The sequence below is a fragment of the Dermacentor albipictus genome, chromosome 2 (genome assembly GCF_038994185.2).
Source record: "Dermacentor albipictus isolate Rhodes 1998 colony chromosome 2, USDA_Dalb.pri_finalv2, whole genome shotgun sequence".
Classification (NCBI taxonomy): Eukaryota; Metazoa; Arthropoda; class Arachnida; order Ixodida; family Ixodidae; genus Dermacentor; species Dermacentor albipictus.
Genome location: NC_091822.1, coordinates 8,723,490 through 8,737,318, shown reverse-complemented (window position 1 = coordinate 8,737,318; position 13,829 = coordinate 8,723,490). Strand labels below are relative to the sequence as shown.

The window sequence follows — 13,829 nt, the reverse complement described above, 5'->3', positions numbered from 1 at the left end:
ACTATGGAATTGGGGGGGGGGGGGGTGCAATTTAACTTTGGGAGTGGGCCTGGTCATTTTTGAACATTGATTGATTGATTGAGTAACTTTTATTTTACAGTCCTGCAGAACGCGTATTACCACGTCGCGGGCCGCTCCCACGTCGGGACCGACAGGCCTAGCCTGCCAGCCGCATCGTGGGCCTGCTGGACAGCCCAACGTTGCTCAGCCAGGAGTGGGTTGCGGAGGGCCGCCTCCCTCCTAGCTGAGCTGAGGTGAGGCCTTGGTATAGAGATACATCCCCAGAGCATGTGCGAAAGTGTTGATCTATCTCCGCAAGCAGGGCACGCGTCATCAGTGTAAATCTCCGGATATAGCGCATGTAACGTGAACAGGTTGGGATAGGTTTCTGTCTGCAACAGTCTGAATGTCACTGCCTGAGGCCTAGTGAGCTTGGGGTGAGGAGGACGGTATTGTCGCCGCGAGAGATAGAAGTGTTTAAGAAGTTCATTATAAGTGGCAGGCGCGTCCCTACCATGCGTAAATCTCTCTTCGGCCGTTACAGCGCCTGCGCGGTCAGTCAGTGCGCGCGCGGCAGCGTGGGCCATCTCATTGAGGTTCCACGCTGGGGTTCATTGAGGTTTCACGCCATAGCGAGATTTTTGAACATGGGATAACTATTTTTCGCATAGGACAATGCCATTTTTTGGGAGTGGGTAAAGTAAATTTTTGGAGTGGCCCAAGTCGGTTTTGAATGGGGTTAACTCAATTTTCGGATTGGGCAAAGCGCATTTTTGGGTGTGGGGTGTTCACCGAGGCATTTCGCAGTGCGAGCAGCAGCAGGTGTAGCACTGGGAACGTGACGTCATCACATGGTCACGTGGGGTTTGGTACCATGGGATGGTGAACGCCGGACGCTCGATTTTCCACTTATATGGTATACAATGGTTCCACTTCAAAACAGTGCTCCTTAGGGGACGTCAGAAACCATGGTCCCGACGTCATCCTCGCAGGTCGTCCCGGAGTAGCAGCGGCTATTAGCCCCAAGCGGGATCCCAGGCAGGCCCGTAGACGCCGAAGCGAGCTCTGACGTGACACTGGTCGCATGGGAACACAAACGCTGTATTCCTTGCTGAGCCACCCAATCAGAAATTGTCCTTAGTGAGAAGGCCCAGACGCGACACCAACAAAATAATTGTAGTTTTGTCACCTCATTGTTGACCTCCAAAGTGGACCTGGTCAAACGCATTGAGAAACAATAATTGAGAAACAATAATTACGAAATACTGGCTAAGGTAGATACGCAAATAACTGACGTATATGCAATGAAACATTTATTTAATAATCTTGATAACGACTCAGAATGTAACAAAAATACGCTTGAAAGTGAATTCTTGCCTTTGATGGAGGCTGCGTTGCTGGAAATAGTTTGGTTCACATGATATTTTATTGCCATACACTCTTAAATTTTTCACACCCTTATGGGTGTAATGCGGGTGTACTTACCTTTCCAGCCTTGTAAACACCCTTCAAACACTCTTTTAACGGAAAAGGGTGTTTAAGAAGAAAACACCCTTGGAACACCCCAGTCTTTCTAATTTACACCCTAGTTATAAGCGAGTAAGTGAACAAGCTCACAGTATATGATAAATCAACATTGGCAGTTAACGCATTGTATTGGACATATGAACCGCGAGCTACCGGCGCTTGAATCAGGTAGGTGGAATGATTAGATCGGGGCATCTAGGCAGCAGCGCACTGACTCCGAACAATGGTAAAAAATGAAGTTTGCCACGAATGATGATATCGAACGAATGACACTAACGCACCAACTTTGCATAGCCAGATATCTGCAAAAGCCTTCGCATGATCAATGGCAAAATATTTACAATGCTATCACTGAGTACTTAAAGGTGTGCAAACAGTTAGACTGGGAATGGTTAGAAGTGAGGGCTAACGGTAAATAGCTCACCAACTTACGGTTTGTGGATGACATTGGTATACTCAGCAACGCTGCAGACTATTTGCACCAAACGTTTGAGGACCTTAGCGCAGAAAGTGTAAAGTCCGATTGAAAGTTAGTATGCAGAAGAGAAAAGTAATGTTCCGCAGCCTGGCGAGAGAACGAAATGTCATGGTTGGCAGTCAGCCTCTAGAACCTGCGCAGAAATGCGTTTATTGACGTTAATTACTCGCACGGGCCTCTGATCAAGGAAACTAACAAAAATAAAAAACTTAGTTGGAGAGCTTAAGCATGCATTACTAAATCATGACCATGGAGCTTACTGCTAATCATTGCTTTCTACCGTTACTAACGCATGGGGCCAAAACTTGGAAATTACCAAAGAAGCTTGGGAAGACGTTGAGGACCGCGCAACGAGCGATGGTATGAAAAATATTAGGCATGACGATAATAGACTATAAGACAGCGATGAGCATTAGAGAGCAAACGGGGATAGCTGATATTCTGGTTTACATCAAGAGGAAGTCGTGTTGGGCAGACATTGCAATGCGTAAGGGAGATAACTGCTGGTCTATTGGAGTTGCAGAATGGGTGCTAAGGGAAGGGAAGCACAGTCGAGGACGGCAGAGAATAAGGTGGTCGTGATGGAATTAGGAAACGTGAAGACACGTGGAACCAGTTAGCACAAGACAGGGGCATTGCAGATCGCTGGAGAAGCTTTCGCCTGCGATGGACATCAAAATAGGCTGATGACCGTACTAGAAAATCCTATTTCTTTTCAAACGGGTTTCATCAAATAGGGTTATGGAACGGGACCCCGTTTGATCCTGTTCAGTCCTGACCTGTTTAAATCCCGTTTGTTCCTGTTTAAACCTGACCCGTTTAAATCCTGTTTAAACCTGACCCGTTTAAATCCTGTTTAATCCTGACCCGTTTAAATCCTGTTTAATCCTGACCCGTTTAATCCCGTCCTATCTAACCAAGACCTGTTTGCCCCTGTTCAGACCTATTTTTTGCTACATTCATACCAGGTCCTTTCAGAATGGATTGATGTTGCTTAATATAATTTACTCTTTACACATATTTTGTGCACTTGTGTATTTGCGATCAGCATTGAAGAGAAGTAGATCTGCATTAGGTTCGCAACAAGAAGCCACTTTCATATGTAGGTTTGCCTGGTACATTGCTTGATACGAAGATGAACACAATTTTCGGCATAAATTGATTAGCACTACCAACACTGATGTGATACATTATGAACAAGTTTTGTATGACCCACGAGTACGTTCTCTATGTATGACCTACAAGAAAATGCACCCTGAAGAAGATTGTACCTCCTTTTCATATTTATACTACAAGTATGCAAATGTAGTTCTTGCTAGTTTAGTATATGTTCGATTACTTGTACTCGTCTTAATGCAGTGCTTCTTGCTGTAATGGTTTGTACACAAATCCACAGTAAAGTGTAATTTTGGGGTGAAAAATGTCAGGCAAAGTATTGGCATGTACTTGTAATTGAAAAAGACAAGTATACTTTACGTAGGTATTTCTGTACACCCACTTGAGCTTTCATTAAGCCTGAAGTCCTCCGGCCTAAATAAAAGCATGTCATAAATGTCTCAAGCACTGTTTATTGGACCTTCCAACGGTATTTCGATGCGTCCAGTCTGCCGAGAGAAGACCGCTGGAGTGGGTTGCTTGGGTGAGAGCGAGCAGGGCACCTGAAAAAGTAAAGCCAATAATTTATCTTGACTCATGCAACAGGTTAGCACATAGGCAAATTTGCCTATGTTCTCACAGATAAGAAAGGTTCAGCATTCCGGTCATAGAAGATAACGAATACATCTTATTGAAAAATATGTGGTTTCATGCACTGCCTATGTTTCAAGGGAACATGGATTACTGTGGGAAAATAAGCTGTCATAATTAGCAGGCGATTGAAGCAAGTCTTATAGGAAAAAGATGGACACATCGTTTGATTAACAATAACTACTAGTATTGAAGCAACAGAATACAAACATGAAATACCTTTAAAAACAACACCAACAGGTTGAGATAATAAATTATTCAGAAACTAAACCCGTCTGCCAGCAAAATACCGTAGTGTACTGGCTTTGACATTGCGCTGCTCAGGCAGAGGGCATGGGATTGAATCCCAGCCACAATGGCTGCATTTAGATGGCAGGGAAATGCCAAAACCCCTATGTAAGGTTTATTGGGTACACGTTAAAGGAGACTAGGGATCCTGCCAACTTGAAGTTATAAAAACCGGGGTAAATTTCGAGATAAGTAAACTCACAAAAGTAGAAGGCCCTGGCCATGCGAAGACCATATAAAGCCTTTTAAGGTAGGTGCCAGCAGCCGCTAAATTTCTTGCAAAAGCGAAATATAGCAGAAGCGGTATTTTTCCGTAGATCACTTTTGCAAGGTATTTTACAATTTGACACCCGACATGTTGGGCATCTACGGGCAACAGCAATTCTGGCACAGATCATAGCAAACACTGTTGCACCTAGGTATACATAGACAAATAGGTATAGGTACAGTCGCCGACTGATTTTCCGGACATGATTACTCGGTGTGCTTCACGGCACCGCCATTCTCCCCATGGACCATAATATATAACAACTTCCGAAAATTCGGACGCCTTGCAACCTCTCGTCTGATTTTTCGGACACTCCTTGAGCCAACTTGATCGAGAGCACCATGCACCGACTCTCACCGTTGCATGGTTCTACTTGCTGAATGCCATTTTTGTTTTGAACGAAGCCTCCTTGGTGCCCCACGAACTGGTGCTACTACAAATCCCTGCTCATCATCATCGTTTCTGCCTGGTTTGTAGCTACAGCAGTTCTGGTGTCAGCTTAGTATGCGATGCCAAGACAATCCAGCAGCTGATTTGTTTGTTTCTTCGTGCACGACGCTGCAAGTAGGCCAGGTTTTTTGTTTGTGCAACTGATGTCGGCGTGACGATGTTTGACGAAGCAAGATGGGCCAATTCATTTCACTAATATTTAGAATAGCTACCTGTAAGCACCACCTACCTTTCAACAACATTTGCAAAGCAAAAAACCTCATCCTGAAAATCTGCACACGAAGACATCGGTAGCATCATCAGCGTGGGGCCTCAAGATAATTCGGCAAGCCAAGAAATTACTGACAGCACGAGTGCAATCATGCCAACAGGAAATCTGTGGCTGAATAATGCACCTTGTACCACTTGGCAGACAGTGCATTTTCGCAAGGCCCTAACTACGGCAGATCATTGTTAAGGAGTTCCCGAATGCACAACTCTATGCCATTTTCCCGCTGACTCTAGGGAAGCACCTCTGCACAGTTGCAAGAAAAAAAGCTAGATGCCCCAAGAGAAATGAGCCCACTCAAGCCATGGAAGTTATGTTTACCTTGTCTTCCTACAACTACTCTAAACCTAGGACTGCTGTTTTGCACAAGGGAACAAACGTCAACATTGGTGCCTCGCCCAACACAAGTGGTCTGCGCCGTAGAAGGTGCCATCAGTCAGCCCACAGATGAGGCCCACACCAGTGCTGTCAGTGTGCTGTACAAATTGCAGAAGCACAGCCCACAAGCTTGTCTGCCTTAGTGTCGCAATAATGAACGAAAACCAACGAATCAAGTTTGTTTCGTGCTGAGAACAGTTGCCTCATGCTGGATTTTCCTACAATTCTTTCTAAGCACAGATAATGCTTCGTTTGTTGTGTAGGCATGTAAATAATGAAAAGGCCTGCATCACTATCTCTGAAAAAAATAATGTAAGAAAGCACGTACAGTACACAGGTGCAGTGTCTATCACATACCATTTCATGCAGTAGAGGCTACATCGGATAAACCGGCAAATGTATAAATGACTGGCAGCGTGACCAAGCAAACTTGATGTGTGGGTCAGTCAGCAGTGGTAGTGCACTACTCTCGGTGCACATGCACCTATGTTTAAAAGCTGCTTGATCGTGACAAAATAAAAAGACAAAAGCGCTGGAGAGATATCTGAAACTTTTCTTATATGTATGACGAGGAACCTAGCACTAGCTACCCATGCAGAGAATTACTAGACAGTGAGACTGCTTCTTATCATTGTAAAACAAATGTCACACTCACCATGTGATGCATCCTTTTCGTTTCTGTGCGAACAATATGTATTCAGATCTATTCTCCCCCTTTCACCTTTTGCACAATATTACTGTGCGAGCTATAATACTGAACTGTTAGTAGCACTCTGTCCTGTTGCCTCCTTTCTTTCCTTGTGAATTATGTGCTAAATACGACTTTTTTTGGTGAAAGAGTGCTAGTTTAACGCATAAACTAGCGCCGTGGCACTTTGCAATAAAGGACTGTTATAATTCTCTAAAAATATGTCCATGCAGAACAGTGTCAAAAGAACACCTTAAAGAAAGAACATGAGTGTATCTATCATAAAGACCAATCCTTGTCTTTTTTCCTTAACATAATTTTCAATACCGATATTGAAGTACAAGCTCACCATATTATATCACCTTGTCAATGAAGCAAGGCACAATGGCGCCCAACTGTCGCGGGACCAACTTGGATGTGGAGATCAGCGCAGATCAGCAACATAGCATGGTCTGCTTACACTTCTTCTCCAGGTCCAGCCATACCTATAGCAGCTATAAAACAAGTGAGCTTAGAATAACAAGCGAAACAATATAAAAAGTGGCAGTGAACAAAGCAACTTTCGTTAGGCATAAATAGGATCGCATTGCTGACATTATGCACATAAGTAACTTCATTTTGAGCAAAAAAGCATCCAATTTAAGAAACATTATATGTATGAGCTATCTATGTGAGAAAGATTAATCGAACGCCCTCTATTTGCTACACCCCTCCCCTTATGCATGGATGTCTCCCTGACTGAGTGAGCTGGGCTGATCCCAGGTATAGTGTAAGTAAAGGGTGTCACTTGGTGGGCCAATCTCGATACCATTGCATGACTTGTACAATAATTTTAATGTGTATTGTAATGCTGGACATCCTGCAGGCACTGCAACATTATAGCACCCATAAGGCTAATGGTATTACCTGATAAGGTTAACTAATAAGTGTCCCCAGAAGCATAACTCGGCATGTATACTCGGAGGCCATTATTATAAGAGAAGCAATAGCAGAGGTGAAGCTCTATCCTGTGCCATATGCAAAATGGCCGAGCACGCCCAGCTTTTGGTTACATTCTCACTTGTGACCACTGCAACAGGCTGACTGACATGCGTAACCAGCAGTTTGTAGGACCACATTTTCATAACCTGCATTTTTTTTTACATCTGAAGAGATCAGCCTCAAGCTCCATGCTGCGCTGCACTCGAGAAGCATTATAAACTGGCAACATTTAAATGCTATGCTGCATGGTTTGTTGCATGCTTTAGGAATTTACTTATTTATTGTACACATAGCTCATAGTCTCCAGTTGGAGTATTGCATGAGGTGGCAAGAAAACAAATTCTGAACTAACAAGGAGAACATTCAACAAAACAAGTCAGACCAAAGAAAAAAAAATAACATACTCTCATAATGGGACTATGTATCTGGCAGCTAGCTTATAAAAAAGACAGTTAGGAAGGTTTTACTACTGGTAGCGCTTTAGGGGATGGAATGTAGAATTCCAAGCATCATAGACACCTTTCGTGGTTTTTTGTTTTGAAGTCCTATTCTCTGTACTATTATAGAAATGAATAGCCCCCTCCAAAATAAAACAAAGAAAACATGTAATGCACAGTAATGTAACACAATAATGTAATGCACAACAGTGAATACTTAGAAAAATGTAATTAAGAACATGGAGTCTATGTGGGCACAGATGTTAGATGTCTACATGAAAGCATAATAATAAAGGTGGGCAGAGCATTTATGCTATTGTCGGGCAACCTGCTGCAAGACATACAGGTAAAAGGATATGCATGCCTCACAACACAGTCCCTAAAAATATATGTCACAATACAGTGAGTAGGTATATCATGCTTATCTACAATAGCTCCTAATTATATTTATTTCAGAGGGGGCTACCTATGAACCTTGATCAAACTGAAGGTGGGCCAAATTCTAAATATACGATTCAAGTAGACAGAAAAGGGACGTTATGAATATGGCATCTACAGCAAAAGTGTTGTACATTATTGTTGTACATTATGTCATACCTGCCAACCTGTGAACATAATATTTTGTAAAAATGCTGCAGACACTAAATTCTTTGTTGGGGACATAACACACATTATTTTAAAGCTTGCTCTCAGCACCCCCATTGTTGCATACACACACACATTATTAATAAAGGGAAAATCGCACATCCACCCACTCGTAGCAATTGCTACAAAAGAAACCCGTACGGATTCCTCGAAAGGAAAGCCTCATAGTTGAAAAAAAGAAACCGTCCAGGTCCGGGACTCAAACCCGGGACCACCGTCTTTCCGGGACAGCCGCTTTACAATCTAAGATAACCAGGCGGCTAGCAGATGGCCGGGCGAATTCGAATTTGTCGACAACATGAAGCAAAGGCAAGGGTGTGACGTAATAGTTTTGCGGAAACGCGCAAGGTGTAGAGAGGTAATTAATAAAGGGGAAAAAAATATTATGTCAAACCCTTGCCTTTGCTTCGTGTTGTCAACTAATTCGACTTCGCCCTGCCATGTGCTAGCCACCTGGTTATCTCAGATGGTACAGTGGCTGCCTCGGAAAGGTGGCAGTCCCGGGTTCGAGTCCCGGACCAGGATGAATTTTTCTTCAACTGTGCGGCTTTCCTTTTGAGGAACACATACGGGTTTCCTTTGTAGCAAATGCTACGATGTCCAATTTTCCCTTTAATAATTACTTCTCTCCACCTCGTGTGTTTGCGCATAACTATTACGTCACACACACATTATCAACCATTATTTAACTTGTCGTGCAGCACAAAAAGCAGCAGCGAACTTGAAACCAGTAACTGACAGCTTTGTTTTTTCTTTAGATTACAGAGCTTTTACAGCGTGTTTGCTGCTGCCGCTTTACGCTGCTTCATGAATTTATCTGACCAAACTTCCCTACAGCAAGTGCCCCTCTGATGTTCTCGTTAGAGATATTGCATCGCTAATAATAAACCATTACAAGTACCATTACAATTAATTTTTACATGCATTTTAACAATGTCATGCCTTTAATCTCTCAACAGCTTTAAAATATCTTAACCAACACAACTTCATTGTCTTTCTAAAGTGACATCCATAAAATTGTAAAATGAGCCCACATTTGTAAACCCACGGAAAATTCAGGAGAGTTTCCAAACATGGATGATACCAACAAAATCTGCAGCTTGTGTAAGTGGCAGCAACTGCTTTGCACACACCTTGTCACAGCATGCACACCAGGTACTTTGCCGTGCTGTTGAGGCTGCAGAAGTGCCGCAGGTGCATATCTGGAGGTGCCTCTGGTTCACAAAATCTTGCCATCCCTAAACAATAATAAATGCTTAATTTATTGTAATCTCTGCTGAAACTGCAAACTTGTGATATAAAAAGATCACGTCATATTTTGAAAAAAGTCTCATACAACCAGTTACATGAAGCTGCAACTGGTTGTGCAAATATCTGACCGTAACATCACAGGCGGTTAAATAACACGTAAATCGAACTGTAGCAAACATGAATCTACTATGAAAAGGTTCACACAAACGTACAGCTGTATAACGTGAAATGTGAGTTGTACTATGAAAAAATTCCTTAGGACATGAAAAGCGTTCCAAAACCTAATTTGTTTATGCGGCGCAACAAAGCACTGCTCCCAAAGGACGATGCGCTCAAAATTTCAACAGACCACCTCTTTTTCTGGAGAGACAATACAGAAAAGAGAAAGATTTTTCGATTAAAAAGAAACATTGCTTTTGTAATTTCGGCTTCTCTGCAAGATCGGAACCCTTTACAAGTACACGAAAACACACAGGACACTAATACACGTCATCTGACGACACTCTATAAACAGACGAATTTCCATACAAGCTGAAAATCTGGCCATGCGTCGACGAAGAAATCGGGTGCTATCTCGCGCAGCTGTTAGCTGTGAAGACGACACATCGACGTACTACTTCTGGAAATGCCTATACCATTTCTCAATGAAAAATTATGTACACAAACAGTAACTTTCTTTGCTTGAATTTTTGTGCCCATTTAGATCAAAGAACCACCCGCGCTAGCGTGCTTCATAGGTGAAAGTAAATAAACCACAGATAGAGCTGTTGGTAACATGAATACGTTTTAGGGCAATTTCCATGGAACTTTTTGCTAAATGTGCACTGCGACATGAAGAACAACCATTTGAAAAGCACATTTATAATTCTTGCTGCTTTACTCATTCGGATTCGGTTGTTGTACGGATCTTGCGATACGTACAAGAACGCACAGTTCACGAACCATAGATAGGAAGAATGCGCGCAAGCGCCGGACTTACCTTTCTAGGCGTACTCGGAAAACGCTCCTTTTAGCGTCACAGGTGCCGCGGCATCGACTGCACCAACGGTCCTTCCGGCGCACACACTGTTGAATTGCGGATCAACTACAGGACGTAAGAGCACAATTTTCACCAAATTCTTCCGTACAGTGTGATACGATGCGAGAGTGCCAGAGGAGGAGATCCTTTTCGTGAGCCCGGAACAAAGAAAGTGGCGAAGGCTCATACCTTCGACATCGGCGCACCACACGAAGGATACTGCGGGCTACATTACGCGGTCCCAGGGGTTTTGTGATTCTCAATGAATACAAAATGCACCACAATTACTCTCGGCACAGCGTACACACGATTAAACAACTGCATCGGACGGCGTCAATGCAGCGCGCACTCACATGTAGCTAAGGCTGAAGACAGCAAAATAATATCACCTGTAACTTTACCGGCGCTACCTGTGCTGCCATCTGTAGGCCGCCACCGAAAGCGACCGTGCTTTCGGTGATCTCATGGATGGTGACGGCGTTGTATTTCGATGTTATGCGAGTCGTACAGCGTCTTGTACGACGTGTTTCAGCAACGTTGCTTTTAATAGAGAGGACGGCAATGTGCGTATACGCCGTATAGACGTCCCACCCACTTGAATAACACAACAGGAAATTTTCAGTCTGTCGTATTTTGGGACGTTGTGACTGTCGTTCTGTTCTCTGTAGTGTGACGTCTTGTAGTCGAAAATTCTATAGCTTCTGATCAATATAGTTGATTAAAAATTGACAGAGACCTCTTTAAGGATAAGAAAAATTATTAATACAAAAAAAGAGAGTAAAAAAAAAAACTTTCGCACAGGATTTGAACTGCGGACCTCACGATTCCGAGGCAAGCATCTTACCACCGCACCACGCCGAACACGCCCACACCTCGACTAGGCCAGCTATATAAATCTCTCTGGGTTGCTGTTTACATTTACATTTTAAGAACCAAGATGCGCTTTCACTTCACCGGTCGCGTCAACTGCCGTATCTCTATATGCGCAAAAGTGTTGTTACCATCGACCGGTACATCGTGGAATGCTAGAACATCAATTTTGCTGTAGCGATATCCATATTTAATAAGAAATTCAGAAATAGACAACGGTGACCGGGGACACTGAAGGTTTTTACTGCTAATTTCGACAGTTGTCTCTTGCTCTTTACACTTTTGAGCTCGCATATAATTCGTGCGTTCAATGCAAAATAGCTACATAAAGACTCGTGGGTGAGTCTTGATCCGGACAGTATACTGGCTTCTCACGGCAGCGCTGTACCAGATTAATGAGACCCGAGCGAGAAAGCTTTTCACGCAACTTTGTGGAACAATCCAAAACTTCTTTTCCGCTTCGCATAAGCTTGTGCAATATTTCTGGGAAATTAACTAATGTGTCAGTGTAACCGCACATGTAAGTCCACAGGACTGTGTGCCCCATCTTACCAAATAAAACAAAGCGGATACGCAGCCATTCCCGCAGATGGTATGATTTTGATCAGCGGCCGATTTTGAGGAGGCCGGTAGCGCGTTGCTGGTGCCGCGTCGTCACGGCACAATTATAACAATTGGCCACGTCGACTTTAATACCGGTGTCGGTGCTATCAGTATTGCCGGCTTCAGAGAAGCACGATTGAATACCGCGCAAGAGAAAAGTGCAGTGTACACCACCGATGCGAAGCTGACATTTTAAAGGGCCGCGACGGAAAGTGCTTCTGTTGCGACTTCAGAACTCTTGGCCGTCGCGACCGAATGTTTCTGTTGCGACGTCAGAATTGCTGTCGTAACGTCAGAAATGTCTGTCGCAGCTACAGAAACGTTAGGAACTTCTGTCGTACAACAGAAATTTCTGTATTTGCAGCAGGAATTCCTGTTGTCTTTTTCAACTGGGCAGGACCGGGAATCGGTTTGAAATTCGCAGCTAGCATATCGCAGTTTGGTCTGTGAATGTTCCGAGGTGTTCACGCAATTTCTGTAGAGCTTGATAATGGCCCAATTTAGCACTAGGGGTTAAATTGTCAGGATGTCGAACAATAAAAAAGCTCCTCCCCAGTTATATTCAAGCATTAAACTGGTATGCATGATGCCATCCAGTATAGTTGCCACAAAGCTCCAGATTAAACCAGCTTTTGTGACAAACAGGCGACCCTATATGGTGCCACTGCGTCCAGTATAAGCCAGTTTAGTTGCAAACAGGGCTCCTGTTAAGACCCATTTCTGCGTGAACTGGTCATGCCTATACCTGCTTGCATGCCAAACGGGACCCCGTTCAGACCTGTTCGTGTGTGAACTGGTCCTGTTTATACCTCTTTGAATGCCAAACGGGACCCCGTTCAGACCTGTTCGTGTGTAAACTGGTCCAGTTTATACCTGTTTGAATGCCAAACGGGACCCCGTTCAGACCTGTTCGTGTGTAAACTGGTCCAGTTTATACCTGTTTGCATGCCAAACGGGACCCCGTTCAAACCTGTTCATGTGTAAACTGGTCCTGTTTATACCTGTTTGTTGCTAAACAGGTCCCTGTTAGAACCAGTTTAAACCTGTATAACCCAGTTTGAATTTAAATAGGATTTTCCAATAGGGGATGATGATGTTAAGACATCCATGCCAGCTTCGCGGCATGTCATTCATGTTATGACATGCATGCGCGTCATCCGCGTTCTGATAGCTCGATTTGCGTCGAAAGCGGGGAGGGGGGGGCGTGTAGTGGCGTAGCCAAGGGGGCCACGCCGGGCAGTTGTAACGCTCACCAACAGTAAATTTTTAGCTACTATGGCCATGGCCACGCTCCTTCCCCCTCAACGGTCAATTGGGACCCCTCCCCCTTCACACGGAAAATTTCACACTGTGGGCAGGGGGGTGTAAGATTGCTCTAGACCCCTCCCCCCAACTTGTCAACGGAAACGGGCGAGGGGAGGGGAGCTGCCGCCAGGCCGGAAACCTTAAGCAGCGCAATGACCGGCTGCATTTCCTTTTGGACGTGAATACTGCTCTAATGTCATTACACAGTAGGATTCATGGCGGTTGGAGGGCATGCGACAAAAAAAGAAAAGCACACACACACAGCCATCAACAAGTCTTAACTTGAGCAGATCTTTGGGAGCTGGGCAAGACTCTCATAAAAAGAAAAGCTTCGCACCCCTCTTACTTGCATTGTCAACTCTGGGTCACCGCCGACTGTACATTTCCGGTAAAAAAAAATCACACAGGAACTCCTCTGGGATTTGTCTGAGTATGCGTAAGCATTGTGACTCTTCCTCATCTACACGCAGTCCATGTCGTTATCAATGTTATGAGACTTGATCCGACGACCATACAGAAAGGAATACAACAAGAGCGGACACTCCCATAGAGCCTAGCGGCCGAATTTACTGCAGCGCACCAAGCTGTGGATGTCAAAACCTGAAGCACACTTCCGGTTTCGGTTTTA

At 44.0% G+C, this 13,829-nt stretch overlaps 1 protein-coding gene and 1 long non-coding RNA gene across 3 annotated transcripts in view; one reads left to right on the top strand and one right to left on the bottom strand.

Annotated features, from left to right (window-relative positions):
- Positions 1 to 13,829, top strand: part of LOC135913224 (innexin inx2-like) — a 378,125-nt gene that overhangs the window by 156,723 nt on the left and 207,573 nt on the right. The window contains exon 2 of one of the 2 annotated variants that reach the window (XM_070533438.1): positions 101 to 254. The exons of the other annotated variant lie outside the window; for it this stretch is intronic. The gene's annotated coding sequence lies outside the window, so the exon portion shown is untranslated. The remainder of the gene's footprint in view (positions 1 to 100; positions 255 to 13,829) is intronic. 2 annotated transcript variants of the gene reach the window in all.
- On the bottom strand, positions 3,556 to 10,816 carry LOC135913223 (uncharacterized). The gene is made up of 4 exons (XR_010567914.2): positions 10,385 to 10,816; positions 9,288 to 9,392; positions 6,441 to 6,585; positions 3,556 to 3,663 (listed from the first exon to the last, which is right to left on the bottom strand). It is a non-coding gene; the product is annotated as an uncharacterized lncRNA (long non-coding RNA).